The sequence below is a fragment of the Lagopus leucura genome, unplaced genomic scaffold (genome assembly GCF_019238085.1).
Source record: "Lagopus leucura isolate 7727_CA_CO unplaced genomic scaffold, USGS_WTPT01 Super-Scaffold_100001, whole genome shotgun sequence".
NCBI lineage: Eukaryota > Metazoa > Chordata > Aves > Galliformes > Phasianidae > Lagopus > Lagopus leucura.
This window is the reverse complement of record NW_024962262.1, coordinates 55,494,118-55,513,659: the sequence shown is the minus strand read 5'-3', so window position 1 is coordinate 55,513,659 and position 19,542 is coordinate 55,494,118. Positions and strand designations below refer to the sequence as shown.

The 19,542-nt window shown below is 41.2% G+C and overlaps 1 protein-coding gene across 2 annotated transcripts in view; it reads left to right on the top strand.

The window, feature by feature from the left end:
* MID1 (midline 1) overlaps window positions 1–19,542 on the top strand; it is a 239,004-nt gene that overhangs the window by 105,534 nt on the left and 113,928 nt on the right. The gene's annotated exons all lie outside the window — the stretch shown is intronic.

Genomic DNA, 19,542 nt, shown 5'->3' with positions numbered 1-19,542 from the left:
GAATTTTTTTCCCAAGATTATTCAAATGAGGCTTTTTTTCTATTCACCTGAAGGGACAAAAGGAGCTTTTATTCTCTTTCCCCCAGTTAAAAGGAACAGTGGCGAGATGGTTTTGATTCTCACTGCTCCTAGTTTTGCAACAACACGCAGTTAGAGGAGCCTGTGGGAGCCAGGCAAGCTGGTGGGGCCAGGTTTAAAGGCTGAATCAGAGATCTGTCCTACTTCATAAAGCCCTGCCGGTCTGCTTCCGAATCTTGCACTTCGTGTGTTATTTTCTAGGTAGTAAATGGGTAAATGCAAGGAAACGAGAGAAGGTACTCTTCTGTACGCGTGTTATTCATTCAGCTCTCAGTGGTACTTTTAGACTGTATGCTCTGGGAGTGCGTGTGCAGGTTTTGCACCTGTAGTGCAAACGGAGCGTTTGTTTTGTGTGTGCTTTCTGAATGTGTGGTGGGAAATCTCAGCTTCCTCACCCTGCTCTCCTGAGCGGAGAGAGGTGGTGAAGGGAGGAGAAAAGGCAGGTGAGGAACGGGGAATGGTATTTCCTTCTCCCACCAGAAAGTAAAATACTCCTGTTGTTTTTAAAAGAGAGGGAAATTCTTGTCCTTGCGAAGCCAAATGAAGGGCATTTTATATATACCGCGTGCCTCAGGTTGGTCAGTCGGATGCACGCAGTCATCAGAAGTCATTATCGCCGCAAGAGGGTACTTTGGCACAGGAGGTTGCCAATGGGGAATAAAGAAAGAAGCAGTTGCAGGCTGACAGTAAAGAAAAGCAAAAAAAGTAAAACGCTCTGGGAAATGCGCGCTTCGCTCACCTGAAGAGTTTGATTTTATGTCTGACTGAGCTTCGTGTAAAACAGAAAGGAGAAGGCGAATGATATTAGGAGTGTGGATACCCTGCCTCCCGTTCAGGGAAGGGATGAGGAAGGGGGGAGGCGTTCCGCCTGAGGAGCAGTGCAGGCACAGGCACAGCGCTGGCTCCTGCATGGCCCGGCACGCCCCGGGTGCCCGCCGCCCGCCCCAGCTGCTGCTCCTCCTGGGGAGGCAGGGCCAGCTGAAGGGCTGCCAGAGCTTGTTGAAACACCTGCCCCCGAGTGCGGTTTTGCACCCCGAGCCAAGGGAACAGTTTAAAAGTATTTCCCCGGGTCTGGTTGTTGTGCGCAGCTATTTTCGGTTTGGCAGGGGAATGCTGGGTGTGCTGGAGGGGCTGGTGGCCGGGGGGTGGCTGCTTGTTTGGGTGGGAGCTGAGGGCTGGGGCGAGCTATGGGGTGGGGGCTGTTAGGGAAATCGTTACGGCAGCTACCTGGGAGAATGAGCATCACGTGCACTTGGAGCCCATGCTCCTGTTTGTAGTTTCCCATTCTTATGGGAAAGAGGAATTTGCAGACGGCTTTCCTGTTGGCCCTTGTACTTCCCTCCTGTGCGGAGTGCTGAGTGCCTACACGGTGTCCTCTCTCCCTCCCTGTCCTGTTGCCTTCCTGCCCTCCCCAGGTGCTCCCGTCTCTGGCTTTAAACTGGATGGTGCAAGGGTGGAAGGGGCTGACTTGACTCCCTGCTCTTGTACTGGGTTCAGAGACCAGCTGCTCCCACCTGGAGATGATCTTGGTGGCAGCTACAGCTTAACATGAGGCTGAAGAGTTAACTGTCACACAGGTGGCAGTTGCTAGCCCTGGAATAGAACTGTATATTGTGCTGGTGACTGAATTGGCCCAAAAGCAGCAGGTAGATACTGAACAATGGTACATCTGATACAAATGCACTCATCTCCTCAAAAGGAGTATGGGAGTTACTGTAGAAATGTAATATGCAGCTTGTTGAGCAGGTAAGGTTCAACCAACTTTACCACTGCACCAAGCATTGGTTCCTAGCAGGTAACAGGGATTGCCAAAGGATGCTGTGTTGAGGTTTGTAAATGAGAGAGTTATGAAAAAGTAGTCATTTTTAGCTGATTATTGAAAACCTCAGCAAGAGCTGTCTCCTTGCTGCCTGGTAGAAATAATCACAGAATCACAGAATGGCCAGGGTTGGAAGGGACCTCAAGGATCACGAATTTCCAACCTTTCTGCCACATGCAGGGCCACCAACCTCCACATTTAATACTAGACCAGGCTGCCCAGGGCCCCATCCAATCTGGCCTTGAACACCTCCAGGGATGGGGCATCCACAACTTCTCTGGGCAGCCTGTTCCAGTACCTCACCACTCTCATAGTAATGAACTTCCCCCTGACACCCAACCTAAATCTTCCCTCCCTCAACTTAAAACCATTTCCCCTTGTCCTGCTGTTATCTACCCTTTCAAAGAGTTGAATAATAATAAAATGAAAATAATAATAAAATAATAATTATTAGTAAAATAAAAATAATAACCTTGAATAGAGGCTTCAGTAAAGATGTGCCTAAGCATGGCAACGTGCAAGTGATGGAGACTACTGAGAAGGTGCTCAGCCTTCATGTGCTTGAAGGTGGCTTTTTGTGGCTGGAGGCTGTTGCTGATTGGATTCCCTTAGTTTGCTGCAGAACTGGAGAGGGCACTGTGAGCTCTGTTTTAAGTTCCCTAAGCTCGCTTCAAGCTAAAACAAATGTTTGAATTTTAATACATCATTTTCACTTAGTTTCACCTACAGCAAATCCCTGAAGAGCAGCTTATGGGAGTGTCCTGACGACAAATGCAACTCCCTGCCTCGGCCTCTTCCTATTGAAGTTCTATTGACTTTGATCAAGGCAAAGTTGAGGCCTCCATCACAAAAGAGGTTTAACAAAATGACTGTTAACTGACAGGCCACCTAAATATGAAAAACTCCTTTCTAAGACACAGAAGGCCATAGTTATCATGACTGCAGTCATATAGCTTTTAGTGTGTATGCAATTCATCAAATGAGTAAATATTGCATACAGTTTCAGTGAATAACACATGCAAAACACAGAAACATCCCCTTTGCTTACAGATGTTTAAGTTCTTAGCATGTGTTTCTTATTTCCTATTTTCTTTTGCATACCTTTTAGAATTTTTAATGTGTTCCTCAGTGGAAAAGCTGTTTTCTTATTCTGGGGTGTTCTACTCCTTAGTCTTGCTTTAGGAAACTCTCTTTAAAGTTCCTCTTTAAAGTTCCTCCTGGGATATTTTGTTGTTTGTTTGGTCTATAAGGGAAGAATGAGCATCTCACAGAATGCTGTTTTCTTGTTGTTTTGTGCGTGTACCGTGCAGAATAAAGAAAACAAGCGTACAGAGTCCACAGGCAGAGAGTGTATCAGTTAATTAGTTGCGGGGCATTGCTCCTTAGGAAGCCTGGTGAGGATCTGGGGGTGTGTGTGTGTGTGTGTGTGTGTGTGTGTGTGTTGTCTGCCTCCTTTGATCACTTGTGTGGTAAATAGACGTGCAGTGTAGCTATGGCAACATGTGCTGTAGGTTGGTGGGAACACAGGGGATGGGATCACCGGACAAAGGGCAGTTTGTTAGAGTGGTTGGTTCTGATTAGAAAAAGGTGGCACCAGTCAGGGCATTTAAAAACATCAGTTTTGCAAAACACAAATGTGTGTTATCAGTTTCAAAGTAGCATTTGTTTCTGTAGCGCTGAAGAAGCAGATCATGTGGAAGATTGGGGAGGGGGAGGAATAATAAAAAGCAGAAGCAAAACCTTGTAACACTTTGGAATGCAAGTATATTCATGCTGGACGTCCTTCTGGTTTTGCTGCAGAGTGGATGCATTTTGCAAGAATGCGTTTGGATGAACTAAATTACCACAGATAATATAGTGTTTTAAAAATAAGACTTTAATGATGTAATGATGATAGCCTGAGGTTTTCTATTACATCTGGTCCTTTTTCCAGTCCCTCAAAATACGATGCTCATTTTGAGATCAATGCTACTGTACCTATTCCACCTGTAGAGGTCAGACTTGAAGTTCTCAAAACCTTCACTCATTAATATTTCAGCCTAAAGCTAAGCCTATAAAACAACAAAACTGGGCACAGCCACTTTCCTCATTAACTTTGTGGGATACTCTTAAAATAATATTGATTTGTCAGTATCGGGTTATTGAGTAACACGGCATTTCTAGAGCTCGAAAGACACCAAAATTCAGCCTTCTCTACCAGCTTGCAGAGCCTGGCACAGAGCTTTTATTAGTGCCTGAATTATTTAGATGCGTATCTTGCTTTCTGATCCCCAGCAGGCCTCCTGCCTTTGATGGGGCCTGTCTCTGGCCCTCGCCTCCCACCCGGCACTGGGCCCCGCTGGTTGACTCCTTCCCCCACTGCCCGTCCCAGGGCTTCCCCATGGGAGATGGACTGAGGCAGCAGCACGGAGTGCTACGGCAGCTCTGGAGCTCTGCAAAAAAAAAAAAAGTTGCCTGGGCTCAGAGTCCATCTGCAAAGTTGTACCAGAGGTAAGGGGGTTACTGCAGCCCGGGGTGGAGGAAAATGAGTTGCTGGGAATGAGGAGCTCGTGGTGGTGAATGCTCAGGGGATGGGTATGCTGAAGCTTAGTACATGGAAAGATGGAGAAGCAATTTGGGCTGTCTGAGGATGAGGGCTGAGCTGGGACAGAGGAGCGGATCTGTGTTCCCCACACAGCCCCATGCATAGACTTGTGAGTGTGTGCTGCGGTTTGTTCGAACTGAGTTTCGGGCTTGTTAGGGTATGGTGTTCTTTAGCCTCTCCTTGGACTGGAAGTCTTTTATTGCAGCTTGGAGCTTGTAATGCTTTAGCAAGCTGTAAGGAATTACTGTATATCCCTGAGATCCCTGCCTGAGAGCTAGAAAAGGCGCTACAGGGTAAGAAGCTGATTTTGATCTCTTTCCTAAGCAATGAGAATAGCTCTTAATTCTTTAAAATTCTTTCCTATTTGTTGTCATCTCATGGTTGTTTATCATTATAATTTATATCTTCCCAGGGGGATGTGGGGAGACTAAGAAACTGGCAAGTAGGCTGTATTTGTTTGGCCCCGAAGTAGGAGAAAACTTTTCTGGTTACATAAGTGTTGCTAAGAACAATTTTAAGGCAGTAAAACAAATAGCAGAGTGCAGGCTTTTACCCCTGGCTTAGTGGGGCAGTAAATGAGGAGATCCACAAGGCTGGCAGGATTTTTCAATGCAGTGTGACAGACCGTAACAAAAACATTTTTGGAGGGGTATTTTGTGCCCTCAGACAGGAGCGAGCGCAACTCTGATACTTGCACCATGTGTTGGGGTGGGGAGGCCAACCTTGTGCATGTGCCTCCAGCAGCACTGACAGCTGCCTGTCATGCTTTGCCCCAGTTGCCATGCTGCCTGGGCACCTGCAGCCTCTGGCACTGCCTGTCCGCTGCTGCAAAGGATGTAAAAAATGGGGAAGAACAAAGCTCTCTGTCGGTGCTTGAAGCTTTCTGGGGTACCAGAGACACTGGAGGATTGCCCCGTGGGAGCAGCCTTCTGTGGGACGTGTGGGCTGGAATCCCAGCCCTGCACCTGCTTTCTGTCCTGAGCAGGTGTCCATGACTAATGGCATTAACTTGACTCTTTGGGCCTCCAGGTATTTAATTACTGAACAGCCACAGCGGGGCACTGAGGCCCCTCTCCACCAGAGTGGCAGGTTGGACTCTCATATGTGATATCAGAGAGCTGTTGTGCTACTTTTAGTCAAAGCAAGAGCTTGCTCAGATGAGACCTCTGACCATTTCTGATACCTTCATTTTTATTTTTCCTTATTAGAACTATTCTGAGAACTATTAAGAGGTTGGTCCTTTCTTTTAAAGACTTCTGAAAAGCTAACCTCTTCTGGCAAAATGGTTCTAAAAAAAGTTATGTATTCTACAATCATTGTCCCATGTGGAAATATTTTTTTTTTTTTTCCTGTTTTACTTTGATTTTTCTTTCTGAGAGGGAAATGGAGACATCAAAACAAGAAATGAATAAAGAAACACAGCAAATGCACCTGTCTATATATTTAGAACTGGAGTTGCCAAATCCAGCATTTTATCATAAAAGTAGCCAGCATCCAAGTTTCAAGGTATTCTCCATCACTAAAGGAGCTTTGAAAGTGTTGGAGGGGGGTTTATCACTGGAATGTATGAGTTGTTTTTATTTCAGTTTGCCCTGAGGTTGTGCCTTTACTGCGAAATCTATATATTCCACAGGAACATTTAAGCTCCATTGACATTTTGTGCTTTGGGGACCAGCGAGGTTTGTCTGATTCCTGTCTCAGCTTCTTTCCTCCCCAGCGAGCTCCAGCTCCTTGGCAAACTGGGGCCTCAAGCATTCAGCCTTTCATTCTCCACTACCACCTCATCTCTGGAGGCAGGGACGCAGGCGCCTATTGCTCTCACTTCTCCTGTTTCACTTGTTCTGGAAGTTTGTGAGGCTTTAGCCAGAAACCTACACAACTCTGTTTATGGTCTCGCTGCAAAACACGTGTGCTGTAAATCTGATGTGCAGAAGCAAGAAGGAAGGGGAGGCTGCCTTGGGCAAGGCGAAGGGCTGTCCCTCTGAGAGCACTATGTGTGGACACAGCACTTGAGCAGGTACATTTCGCAGCCAAGAACATGGGGTCCTCATTCTGTATTCTGGTTCAGCCTACTGTGAAGTGGTATCAAAATCAGTGTGCACTTTGCAAGATAATGCATATTAGGTATGCAGACAAACAGTATGCAGCTTAAGAGCTTAGATTTTGACCTGTGTGCAGAGCTCCACTATTCCACCATCTTTGGTAGCATCTACTGAAGCAAGTGACTGTAAAAAGTTAATGACTTCATTTCTAACTGGATAACCTCAGAAGTATAGACTAGGCAGAGACTTCAAACTGGGAGCTAAGCAGTTCAAAAGTGCACTATATTGTTTTGGTCTAATTAACACAACATGGTGATAAGACATTAAAGCAGAGTGACAACACTATACATTGATAACAGGGGACATTAATGCCTGCAGACACAGTCTACATTGTAAAAATCTGAAAAAAAGCTTATTATGTTAGATAGGTCAATGTGATTTGACCTAGTTTTGCTTTGCTGCTTGGAAATTATGTCAGTATTAGTTATGTCATCTCCTTGGATGAGCAATTTAACATCCTTTTTGCATTGCAGTGTTGTCCTAATATTTTATATATATTTACCTACTCTCTGAAAGGATCCTTCAGGCTAATTCCAGAGATCCAGGAAACGATGATACAAAACCAAACCTCCTGAAATTGAATTCTTTTATGCATCTCCTTTGTGGAACAAAAAGGAGTGATTTTAGTCACAGTGAAATTGTATCTACAAAATTTGAAATAAATCTCATCCCTCTTGCCTATAAAACTCATTAAGTTCCTAAATAAAGAATGACTATGCTAATTCATGTATTCATACACCTTTCTCATGAAGGTTTTCTTTGACTAGAAAATAGAATTATTAACTTTACCTGGATGCTCGTGTAAAATAGAGTGGATTAAAGGAACCATTACATGCGCTTTGCCTGTGAAATGTAAGATCTCACCTGAAGTCATCTGTACTTCTCTTGGAAAAACTGAGTTTTTTCTTTTAGTCTTGAGCAAAATCACAAGGACTTCGCTTCATGTTTATGTTACATTGTGCGTTTTTTTTCTTCCTTTCTTACCATCTGGACTTTTAAAGCAAGACTTTGTATTTGCCAGAGTTCAAATTGTGGTACGTCAGGGATCAACTTAAGTATGAAATGCTACTGTTCTTTGTTGTAGTGGAAAAAATAGTCTGTTGCGTTATAGCCAATATTGTTGAATGCTAGAAAGGGGGGACTCTTATCTCATCCATTTACCTACATACCTACAGCTGTGTCCCTTACTGCTGTGTCATCACTGCAAGGTATTGCATGTTTGCAGCTTTTGCTTCTTAGCCTTGTTTGATCCAAAATGAGGAACTCTGATGCCTGATTTTACCTCTGCTGAAGTGAGTGGAATTGCTGAGATGGGATGGATTTTCCTCTTCAAATTACTGTGTTATTCAAGAGGTAAATTGTCTGCCTTGTGACAAACACTGAGCACATCAGATGAGAACATGAGAGCAAACTCAGGCTTTGTTTCCTGTTCTTGGGGGTTTGTTTGTTCATTTTAATTTGATGTCTTTTCTTGAATCGTAAGAAATTTGTACTTAAATTTCAGCTTGCTCCTTGCAGTGGTGAAATACACTATTAAAGTAAGAGCTGTGCAGTTTTTTCACCATCTCTTCACAAAAGCATCAAATCTTTGAAAGGTCCCACTTATTCACTGTTCTCAGCTCAAGTAAAAATTAGAATTGTAATAGCTGTATAAAATCTTTGGGTATGCTTCAAATGCAAGTCCTCTTAACATCGCTTGGTAACCAGCTTAATTGGAACAAAAGCCCAACAAGAGCAAATGCGGTGCCTCTTCTGTGCTATAACATTTGCTCTTGATCCCTAATTAAGCCTTGTTTCTGAAGGTTAAAAAATCCTCCTATAATATAACTCTCCTGGAATGTCTCATCTGCAAGAGAAACTGTCATGAGAGAAATATGCTGTTCCCTCCTCCCTTTAAACAAAAATAAGGTATAAACTGCTTATGAACGATTAACAAGGACTGTAAATGAATATAATGTATCCCTAGAGCAGTATAAGCCCAGGTAATGAATATCTTGTTTGTGTTTGTACACTGAATATCCAAGATGGTGATAAACAAATGAGAAAAACCTCTCTCAACCTCTAACTGCGGTCATGGGGAAGAGGTTTTTTTCTTACATCCTGAGAGAATTTCCTTTGAAAGCAGCTCCTGCCCATTGTTTCTTGTCCTGGCAGCAGGCACTCCTGGGAAGATAGCAACTCCCATCTGCTCTGCAAAAAACTTTCTAGATGTAGAGAAGTGTGATTAGATCCCCCATGACCTTTATCTTCTTCAGACTGAGAAAATCTGGTCCTTGCAGTGTTTCTTCTTATGTCAAGTTCCCTAGCCCACTAATTACACCAATGGTCCATCAGTGTGCCCTTTCAAACTTCGTCAGCAGAGAGAACCAAAAATGGATGCAGTATTCCAGGTGTAGCCTAAGAAGTGCCTAGTAGAGTAAAATAGCCGTATTCCTTGATTTACTGACTCCTCTTCCTGATGCAGCTTGAGGCACTGCTGGCCTCCTTCCCTGTCAGGGAACACTGATGGCTTATGTTCAGTTTGCTGCCTTCCGGAGTCCCCTGCTCCCTTTCAGCAGAGTTGATCCTCAGTCCACAGTCTGATCTGCTGCTTGGGATTACTTCTTTCCAGGCACAGGACACTATATTTATCTTTGTTAAAGCTCATGTTAAGGCTGTTAAGAAAGTTAGTTTACAGCCTCTAAGAGAGGCTTCCCAACTGAGGTAACAAAACCAAAACAAAACCACACTTTCTCCCTTCAGCTTGATGTCACTGCATGATTGCCCACAAAAGGCTTTAGTTACTTTTCAAGCATTATGTGTCCTTCTGGACTAGAAATCCTGGGGTATTAGGTCATGGATCTTGTATAATTTGTGTATTTCCATGATATTTTTCTATTGTCTGTTTCCATGAATTTATACCTGTAAATATTGTAGAGCCATTCACTTTAGGAAGACAGATTGTGTCTCTGTGGTCTAGAAAATCTGGAAACTGTTACGAGACTAAGCAAGTTTGTGGAGAAATGCACATTATTTCCCAATTTGTCTGGAGCTGATGAGATGGGTGTGCCTAAAGAGAGACAAGAGTGCTATTTTTTCCTTAGAGGTGAAGTCTGCATGTGTTGCTTTAGTCCAATGATTTTTACCTCTTTTGGGTCAAGCCTTACTGCCCCCTTTCCATCTCTGCTTTACTATTTCTGTTACTGCTTCCTCACATCGTTGTCATCAACCTCCTGCTCTATCACTAGGTATCTGGACAGCACTGGAAATCACAGGAGTTGTAGGGTGAACACAGTGGGAAGAGAAGTATAGTGAAAAAGAGGCAAAATGCTATCTCCATCTCTTTCCTTTTCAAATGTGCTTTTAACCTCACTTGGGAGGTAGGCTTTGACAGCTTGGGATTCCTGCCCTGGTTGATGGGCAGTTGGCAGTTTGAGCATAACAAACAAGAAGAAAATTGATATTTTTTTCTTTTTCCCCTCTCTTTGCTTACATAGAATCATAAAATGGTGTGGGACCTTAAAGACCACTTAGTTCTACCTCCACTGCCATTGGCAAGGATGTCTTCCACTAGATCAGGTTGTCCAGAGCCTCATCCAGCTTGGCCTTGAACACTTCCAGATATGAAACATCCACAGAGACGTTTCTCTGGGCATTCTGTTCCAGTGCTTCACCACCATCATTATAAAGAATTTCTTCATTGTTTCTGGTGTAAGTCTACCTTCTGTTAGTTTAAAACCATTACTCCTTGTCTTATCACTACAGAACCTGGTAAAAGTCTCTCTGCATCTTTCTTATAAGACTCCTTCAAGGAGATGCTGCAGTAAGGGCTCCCTGGAGCCTTCTCCAGGCTAAATAACATGGACTTTCTCAGCCTGTCTTTATAGGTGAGGTGCTCCAGCCACTCTGATCATGTTCAATCTTCTTCTGGACTTGCTCCAACAAGCCCATGTCTTTCATATGCTCAGAACCCTAGAGCTGGGAGCCGTACTCCAGGTGGGATCTCACAGTGCAGAGCAGAGCGAGAGCATCACCTCCTTCAATCTGTTGACTGTGCTTCTTTTCATCATTGAACTGGAACTGGAAATTTTCCTTGAAAATCTTAAGTTTGAAAATATTTTTGAGTGAAGATTTTTGGGGGTTGATGTTTCTGTCATTAGGTGATGCTATGCTAGGGTATGATTAAAATGTGAGTGTAAATGTGAAAAAAAGTTTGCCTTTTTGAGGCACTTGAGAGGAAAGAAAAGAAGAGAAAGACAGAGACAGCTCTGGCTGTTAGTGCTATGCCTATTTAAGACGAAAATCAGCTTTCCATTTTTCTTGACAGAAGTACATTTTAAAATATGTGGGTATATTTCTGAGATGAGATTAGTTGCTTAGAAAATAAAGTGCAAAAGTAAAGGACTGAAAGAGAACCCAAAGGGAAAATGACCATGTGGGAAAAGAAACCAAGAGAAACCCGGAGAGAGGAAAGTTACCAGTCTTTCCTTAAAATTTTGTTAGGAAAACTGGGGAAGAAAAAATGTGAAAAAAGAAATTGTTATTGAAGCTTGCTTGAACGCCTTGAGAATGAATATGAAAGTAGAACTGTCAGTGTAATAGAATCAAAAGTTGCCTTGGCAAGTAGGGATACAAAAATCATAGAATGGTTCAAGTTAGAAAGTTATCCAGTCCAACTCCCTCACAAGGATACCTCACAGCTAGAGCAAGTGCTCAGAGTCCAGCCTGACCTTGAATGCCTCCAAGGATGGGGCTTCTGCCACCCCTCTGGGCAACCTGTGCCAGTGCCTCACCACCCTTACTGTCAATAACATCTTCCTCATGTTCAAGCTATATCTCCCTTCTTTTGGTTTGGAACTATTTCCCCTTGTCCTGTTACAGCAGATCCTGCTAAAGAGTTTGTCCCCTTATTTCTTGTAGCCTCCTCTTTCCTTATAGAAAGAGGAAGAGGTCATAAACTTCGGGAGGTTGGAGGCAAAGAGAAGCAAGGCAGTGGACAGAAAGTTAAGGAAGATAAAGAGATAAAGACCTCTGAATGCATGTGAAGGGAGATAAAGGCAGTAGCCGCTGTAGTTTCCTGTTCTTTCTCCATTAAACTGTCTCATCTGTCTCTTCCTGAAAGGGCCATTTTTGATGATACCTGTCCTTTCCCAGGCCCCTTAGCTTTACACTGCAGAGTTGTAATGGGATGATCAAAGGTCATCTTCTGAACATCCCTTTCCTTAGCAAGTTGTTCCTTCTGGAATAAAAAAATAAGATAAATGTATACTATTGTGTTGGATTTTTAACATCTCTTAAACAACCTAAAAGCTTAGTTTTCTGGTCAAATTCCAATGCGTATGGCTTTTTAAATCTTGAGATTGCTGTATAGTTTGTGTGAATAAACTTTTTCTACTCAGAGTTGAAACCTTGCACTTGAGTATAAATTATCAGTTAAAAAGTCAAATGTGTCAGTAACTATATGAAATCTGTAAATCAGACTTATGGGGCAGCATCAGTGTAAGAAATTCTGGGAAATTCTTTATTATGAGGCTCTCCTGAAAAGGGCTTAATTCTTCTGATAAAGACCCCTGATACTCTTTGTCTTGTAACACTTCCACTGTGTGAAGAAAGACCCATTTTACAGAAGTGACAGTCTGGCTCTCAGAAGAAAAACAAAAGAATGATGCTTTGTTTTGCAAATAGATGAAAATGCTTACTCCCAAGCCACAAGCTTTTCCTAAAGTATTTCATAACCCCAGTTGCATGAGATGTTAGTTTTTGTGATAACTACATCTGATATTTTTATACATCATCTCAGTTGAAAGTCTTATTAAAGAGGTGACACCAAGTAGAAGATTGTATGTTATGGCTTGATTCTACACAGTGCTTTATTTCAAGCCAGATTTAAGTCCAGCTTTTGGAGGTGAAAGATTGACTGAGTTAATTCATTTTCTCAGGTTTGGACTGTTTCTGTTGAAAGCACTTAGAGTTATTCATCAGAAATTTAAAGAATAAGTGTGATTACGTTCTGATATTTGTATATATGCCATTTACAATTTGTATGGCATATGCACTGTAGCAAATCAAGCAACTTAGCAGAGCTTGGAGATTTAGTTATATTTACAATAGAAGATTGTTTACTTATTCTGTTCTCTTTCTTGTGTAGGGTGAAAAGGTTAAGCATGTCTTCAGGTGATAATGGACAAATTATGTAATTAATAGGGGTGTTTGTTATCCAAATCCAAAGATCAAGGATATTTACCTAGTGTGTGAGAAAGAATGATACTCAGAACAATTAACACCCAGCGGAAATTTCTTGTAGTTTATTTTAGCTGGTCTGTGATTGGTAATTCCCCTGGTTAATGGAATGCCTGACTCCATGTCAATCACCATTTGCAGAGCTTAATTGCAAATAGCAGTTATTGGTCGCATATGTTGGCCTGTCAACTCTTGTTTCAGAAATAGGATGCAAAATGGCATATAGATAAACTGTAGCAATTTGGGTTTTGTTTCTGTTTTGTTGTTGTTGAAAGACTCATGTTTAACAGGAAAAAAAAAAAAAAAAAAAAAGGGAAAAAAAAAAGTCTTAGGAAGGCTCCTAGTGCAAGTCTGCTTTAACAAAGTAGGAGAATCTCCATGCCATACTACTTTGTTTTGCAGGCAAAATTTGAGAGATGTTAGAACACGGCCAATTTGCATGGCTCTTGTTGCTTGTGCCCTGGGGTGATAGGCAGGAGTTCTATTAGAAGTCTTGAATGACATTAAAAATTGTATATGGTGAAAATGATGACTCAATATTATACCTTTGATTATTGTTGGTGATGCGTTCTGGTAGACTTTTTAATGAGTTGTAAGAGAAGATGCTTTTTGTGTCAATTGTGTTAGTGTTGGTAACTACACCAATACTGTTAGTGATGGTGTAGTCTGGAGCATCTGTGTCTTTCTGGTGTTCTGCTGCTACAAGTACAGCAAGTCCTTTTTTAGCCACTCTGCACTGTCTAGTTGACATGAGCTATTAAGTCTTGGGACAATGACATACTGGAGAGCCTTTGGAAAAAATTGTACCTTGGTTTTGTCTGGAAAATGGAGATTATAATATTGACTCTGAAAGATGTTTTGAAGGTTATTTTTACAAAGACCATAAGAATTGATGATGCTGATTCCTTAAGGAAGTGTAGCAGTCAGGTCCTGACTGTGAGGTTGAACTGTATGCTGTCTTTGAATATGCTCCTAAAATGATACCCTCTTTCCCAACAGGAACAAATCACTCTTGTCTCTCCAATTCTCTCCAAAAAGACTAACCCCTCCAAAACACCCCAGCAAACCAGGCAGCCCACTAAAAATGTTTTATGTTCAGATGACAGAACCCAAAGTAAGGCAGAGTACTGCTGTTCTGGGATGTACTTGGACTGAACAATAATTCTGATTGTATTAAAACACTAAATTTGCTGTTCTACATACTGTAGACAAACAAAAATACTTATGTTTTTTAAAAAATGAGAAAATTAATTGAACACATCTTAAAACATTTCATTCAAGAAGACATAGTCCTATAAAATGTGTCTATTATGATGAAATCAAACTTCTCAATAGGGAACTCTTCTGCCAGATATCTTGTGATCTATGAATGAGAGTGAAATACTTCTTGGCATTAAACTATCTGGTGAAACAGGAGGTGAAGAATTCATGTGAATTTTTAAACCAGTTAATTTCATTGTGAAATTGAGTTGGACCAGATGATATGAATAAGAATGTATGGAATCCAAAATATTTCAATTTTATTAAAAATAAGCATGTTTATTTTTGAAGTCTCCAGGAGTCAGAGGTGCTTATTCTGATTATGCATTCTGATTTTATTAATTATAATAATTTTTCAAACTGCTTTTTTTATTTTATTCATATGATAACTCTTTTCTACAATAGGTAAATATAATAAAAAATCATAACATGGTGGATAAATGTCCTTAGACTAGGCTATATTATAATCTTGCGAAGCTACCCTACAATAAGCATTGCAGATACCATATTTGTTCTTGAGTTTTTACAGTAGAAAATTAACAAGTTCTTTTTCAAGTTCTTGCCACATCTCTTTGCAGACACATATGCATGTAGTTTTCCAAGAAATGAAGAAAAAAGGGTGTTAAAGGTATCACAGGGCATCAGCGACAGGTTGTGTTCAGTTATCATTTGTGATTATCTGGAAGCAAAAGCTGATGCAAAATTGAGTAGTGATATGTAGATAAGAGCTGATTGCAATCTCTAGTGTAGTTGCTTAATGCCAGCAGTGATGTTCCAGTAGTTCGGAAGGATATAAAGAACGTCCATTCTTCAAACTCTGATTACACAAGTAATGAAATGAGTCATAGTATCTCAAAAATATTTAAGTGAAATGGTATAAAAGACCTAAAGCCATAAATGCCTCTAGAATGACTTTGAGTGAGGGACATAAACTGCTGGTATCTTGTATGAGCAGGAAATTCTTTGGGAAAAAGTTGCAGATGGTAATAAGAAGAGGTCTGTGTTTGTAGGGAAGAGAATACTGCTCCACAAAATATACTCTGTATGTCCAAATCTGACCTGGGAAGTGCCTGTCCAGGCTATTCAATATCAGTGTAGCTCTGAGCGTGCAAGGGAGATGTGTTGATCATAGTTTCCAAATATTCAAAGCATTTCATTTCAATGGATGAAATAATGCACAGATGTATGATGAAATGTGCATGTGTTCTAAAGCCTTGGGTCAAAGGTTTTGTACTTGGTTGGTATTCTTAATATTTTACAGGTTTATCTTTCTGTTTTACGTGCAAATACACTGAGACAGGAAGCCTGGTCTGGGACAGTTCATGGCTCTATTTCAATTTCATACCTCTGTCTTTCTGTACTGTTACTGAAAATTTACACTTCTTGTTTGCGTGGTGCTTCCCAACTCTTCAGAGCCAAATGACATTAGCATAGGTATGAAGTGAGCACCTAATTGTATTTTCATGTCTGCTGCTATATCTCTTCTGCTCACCTTGGGATGAGGATGCAGATTAAATCATTTTATACTGACAGAAAACTAATAGCTGTCTATAGTTCCCTCTAAGTGCTCAGAAAGAAGGTGAGGTAAGCCTACCTGCAACTGAATGGAAAGCCTCACAGGATGGTTTGGCTTCAGCTGCAGCAACAATTGCCCCAAGAAATCATAGCAGCTGTTACAGGAACTTTGTATCAGAGTGCACACAACAAGTTTACTTATCTTATTGGGTTTTAGACTTTTGAGTCAAAGTTCGTGGATGATTATTTTTATCAAACAGAAGAGGAGTTAAATAAAAGTGGATTCATAAAAGTGGATAAAAAGATTCATGCCTTTCCCAACAAAACCTTGTATAACTATCTGTAAAACACATGGATTGAGATAACATCATGAAACTGTAGTTTTCTATGTGGGACACTCTATTTAACTTACAGAAGGAAAGTGTTAATATGGCTTTTAAAAGATAATAGTGATGGAGATAGGATGTACACATATGTACACAAATTTAACATAGGCTATACCTAAGCAGAACAATACAAACTATAGGAAATAATATTGAGCTTTTCTGCTGTCTGAGAAGACATGTTTAATGAAGAAGTACCATGTTAGTGTTTCAGCTAGTCCAGCTGCAGAACAAGGGAATGTTATGAGAGAAGGGCATCACCAATAGACTGGGGATTTTTAAGAAAACTATAAGAATTTCTTGCTACCTTTAAATCTAACAGTACTCTTTCTCAATCTCATTTAAAAAAAAAAAAAAAAAAGTTAAAATTGAAGTATTTGTTTGTAAGGTAGAAATACTGCGTACGGGAAACAGCAAAAGTCCATGTTGCCTTTTAAAATTTCATCAGGAAACCTAAATGCTTTGTAGATTTGAAAGAAGACGGCTTATAAATATTTGCATGTGTCTACTCATAAGTAGGAAATTCAGTGACTCTTCTTTTTGTTAGTTGAAGGCCTTTTGTAAAAGATATTATGAGATGTCCAACTTATAATCAACTATGCTAGTCTCAATTTAAGTTTGCATTCCAGGAAGTGTGAACATTTAACTGGAAATATTCTGGATGTGCTGTCCTCGTCTAGTGAAAGTCATCTAACAACAGACACAGACAGTGTGGACAGCTACATCTTAGCCTATTTTCTCCAGGCTTCTTTTATAGCCCATGGTAATTCCAGAGCATGATTCTTTTTGTGCTAAAGCCTTTTCAAACTGTTCAAGTAAATTGGTTCCTTGAAATGTGCACTGAGTATGAAAAGGTCTCAAGGATGAGTAGGATCTGGTCATCTCTAGGCTTCTACTGTGGACACCTCTATTTGTTCAATTTTGTTTTCCCTAATATCAGTTATCATGGAGTCACAGAATCACAGAATGGTTTGGGTTGGAAGGGACATCAAAGCCCACCCAGCCCCAACCCCTGCCATGGGCAGGGCTGCCTCCCACCAGCTCAGCTGCCCAGGGCCCCATCCAACCTGGCCTTGAGCGCCTCCAGGGATGGGGCACCACAGCTTCTCTGGGCAGCTGTGCCAGCGCCTCACCAACCTCTGGGTAAAGAATTTCCACCTAACGTCTAACCTAAATCTCCCCTCTTTCAGTTTAAAGCCATTCCCCCTTGTCCTGTCGCTGTCAGACTGTGTAAAAAGTCAGTCCCCCTCCTGCCTGTAAGCTCCCCTCAAGTATAGGAAATATGCAATGAGGTCTCCCCATAGCCTTCTCTTGTCCAAGCTAAGCAAGCCCAGCTCCCTCAGCTTTTCTTCACAGGGCAGGTGCTTCAGCCCTCTGGTGATCTACATGGCCCTCCTCTGGATCTGCTCTGAAAGCTCTGCATCCTTCTTGTTTTGGGAACCCCAGGCCTGAATATGGTGGGTGGGGTAGAGGGCAGAGAGCCTTCCAAAGCAGGTTCCTTCAGAGTGATTATGTTTGCAAGTGCAGATTAATGAGCAGACCACACTCAAACCTCTTATAAGGCACAGTGGTTTGACTGTCCCTCACGTGTGGAGTTTAAGTTAGTACATGCGTGTAATTAAATGAAAATTATAAGAGGAAGGTTAGAAGGAGAGAGATGTTTGCACTAGGGTAAGAGGGAGGTGTACTAAAGCTAGAAAGTGTTATACTGCTAATCCTTTTAACTTCCTCTCTGGGCTTTGTTGTCAGCCTCCTGCTGGGGCTGATTATTCAGGTTTAGCTCTGTCTTCCCAGGCATCCATTTTGAGCAGTTGCCTCTTTCCCCAGTTTACAGGATCTGAGCTGCAAAAGGCAGCTAGTGTTTCTTCAAGGTGGTAGGCAGCATTTTACTGTTAAAATGTTATAATTCAACTAAAGGTGCAGAATACATGATAACCAAGCATATGAATATACTTAGGAGAATGCATTGCTCACTAGTAAGGGAGTATTGTATCTTCAACATATTATTTCTTATCTTTGAAAACAGTGGAAGGATCCCTTCTATAGAAAAGCTCAGGAGTACATAAAGGCACCCTTGTTTCTTGGAGTTAGTGAAGCTATGAAACACATGAACTTTACCCCTTGCCTTTACAAAAGGTCTGCCAATTCTGTGAATTAAAAATCCATGGGAAATTTTTGTTGCCCACGGCTGTTGAGTTTCAATGGCTAAAACTCTTTCTGAAGTTAGGCTCAAATTATACATTCTTTTTAGCCTCCAAATGACACCTTATGCTTTTCCTGCACTCATAAAGTTATTAAAAAAAAAAAAACAAAACCAGAAGTGTTCTCTGTTCAGACAACTGTCATATATAATCTGCTCTGTTTGACTGTTTGAATGTTGTGATTTAATGCCAGTAATTAAAACAAAAAAACTAAGATGTGTTTAGCAGTTTGGTATTTTAAGATCATAGAATTGCTCAGGGTGGAAAAGACCTTAAAGATCAAGTCCAACCGCATCCTAACCATACCACCTTAAGTAACAACCCTGAGCTAAATCATGTCCCTGAGCACCACAGTCAAATGGTTTTTAAACACGTCCAGGGATAGTGACTCAGCCACCTCCATGGGGAGCCTATTCCACTGCTTAATAACCCTTTCAATAAAAATTTTTTCCTGATATCCAGCGTAAACCTCCTCTGGCTCAACTTCAGGCCTTTTCCCCTCATCCTGTCACCTGTCACAAGTGAGAATAGACCAACCCACTCTCGCTGTAAGCACCTTTCAGATATTGGAAGAGAGCAATAAGGTCTCCTCTCAGCCTCCTTTTCCCCAGACTAAACGGCCCTAGTTCCCTCAGTCGCAATGGGAATATTTTAAAAATATGTTATGATCCATGAAGGAACAGCACATATTAATGAAATGGGGCTAAGGCACAAGAAAACTGGAAATGTTTCCTGTGTAATGAGCCATGCATGATAAAGACTTGTGTGGAATGGCTGGCAGCAAAGAGCTATCTACAGCGATATAGTAATTCTATGTTCTATTAAGGTCTTGTTATTTTAGTATTTAAACAAATTTATGCTGCAGGAAAATAAGGAGCCTGTTGTGTAACGTTGGCAAGGAAGAAAATCAAAGTGTTGGGTTATCATTTAGAAGAACTATATCCACCAAATTCTGACTTGTTAGCTGAGTACTTTGAGATGAAAGGAGGGGAAACTGATTCAGGAAGGAAATCGTGGCGTACAGAGCGCTGCATATGTTGAGACACTCTGGGGACAGATGCACACAGAACTTTTCTGGCTCTGTGACCAACTTAATATTTTGCTTATGCAAGATAATGGGCAGAGAGAACAGCCTGTATTTTCAAGAGCCACTAGTAGTGTATTAAATTAATCTTTTTTTTTTCTTTTTAGAGAATATCGAGCACTTCTCAGAAAAATTGGACATATGAGAAAGATATATTTTTGTATGCATTTTTGAAAACATAAGATGTTGTATGCCCTCACAGCAGTAAGAATGGGGGAAAAATGAAATCTGCCTTGAATTTTCTCAGCTCTGTTATGTACCAGTATCATAAGAAAAATCATTCCAAGATCTGTTCAA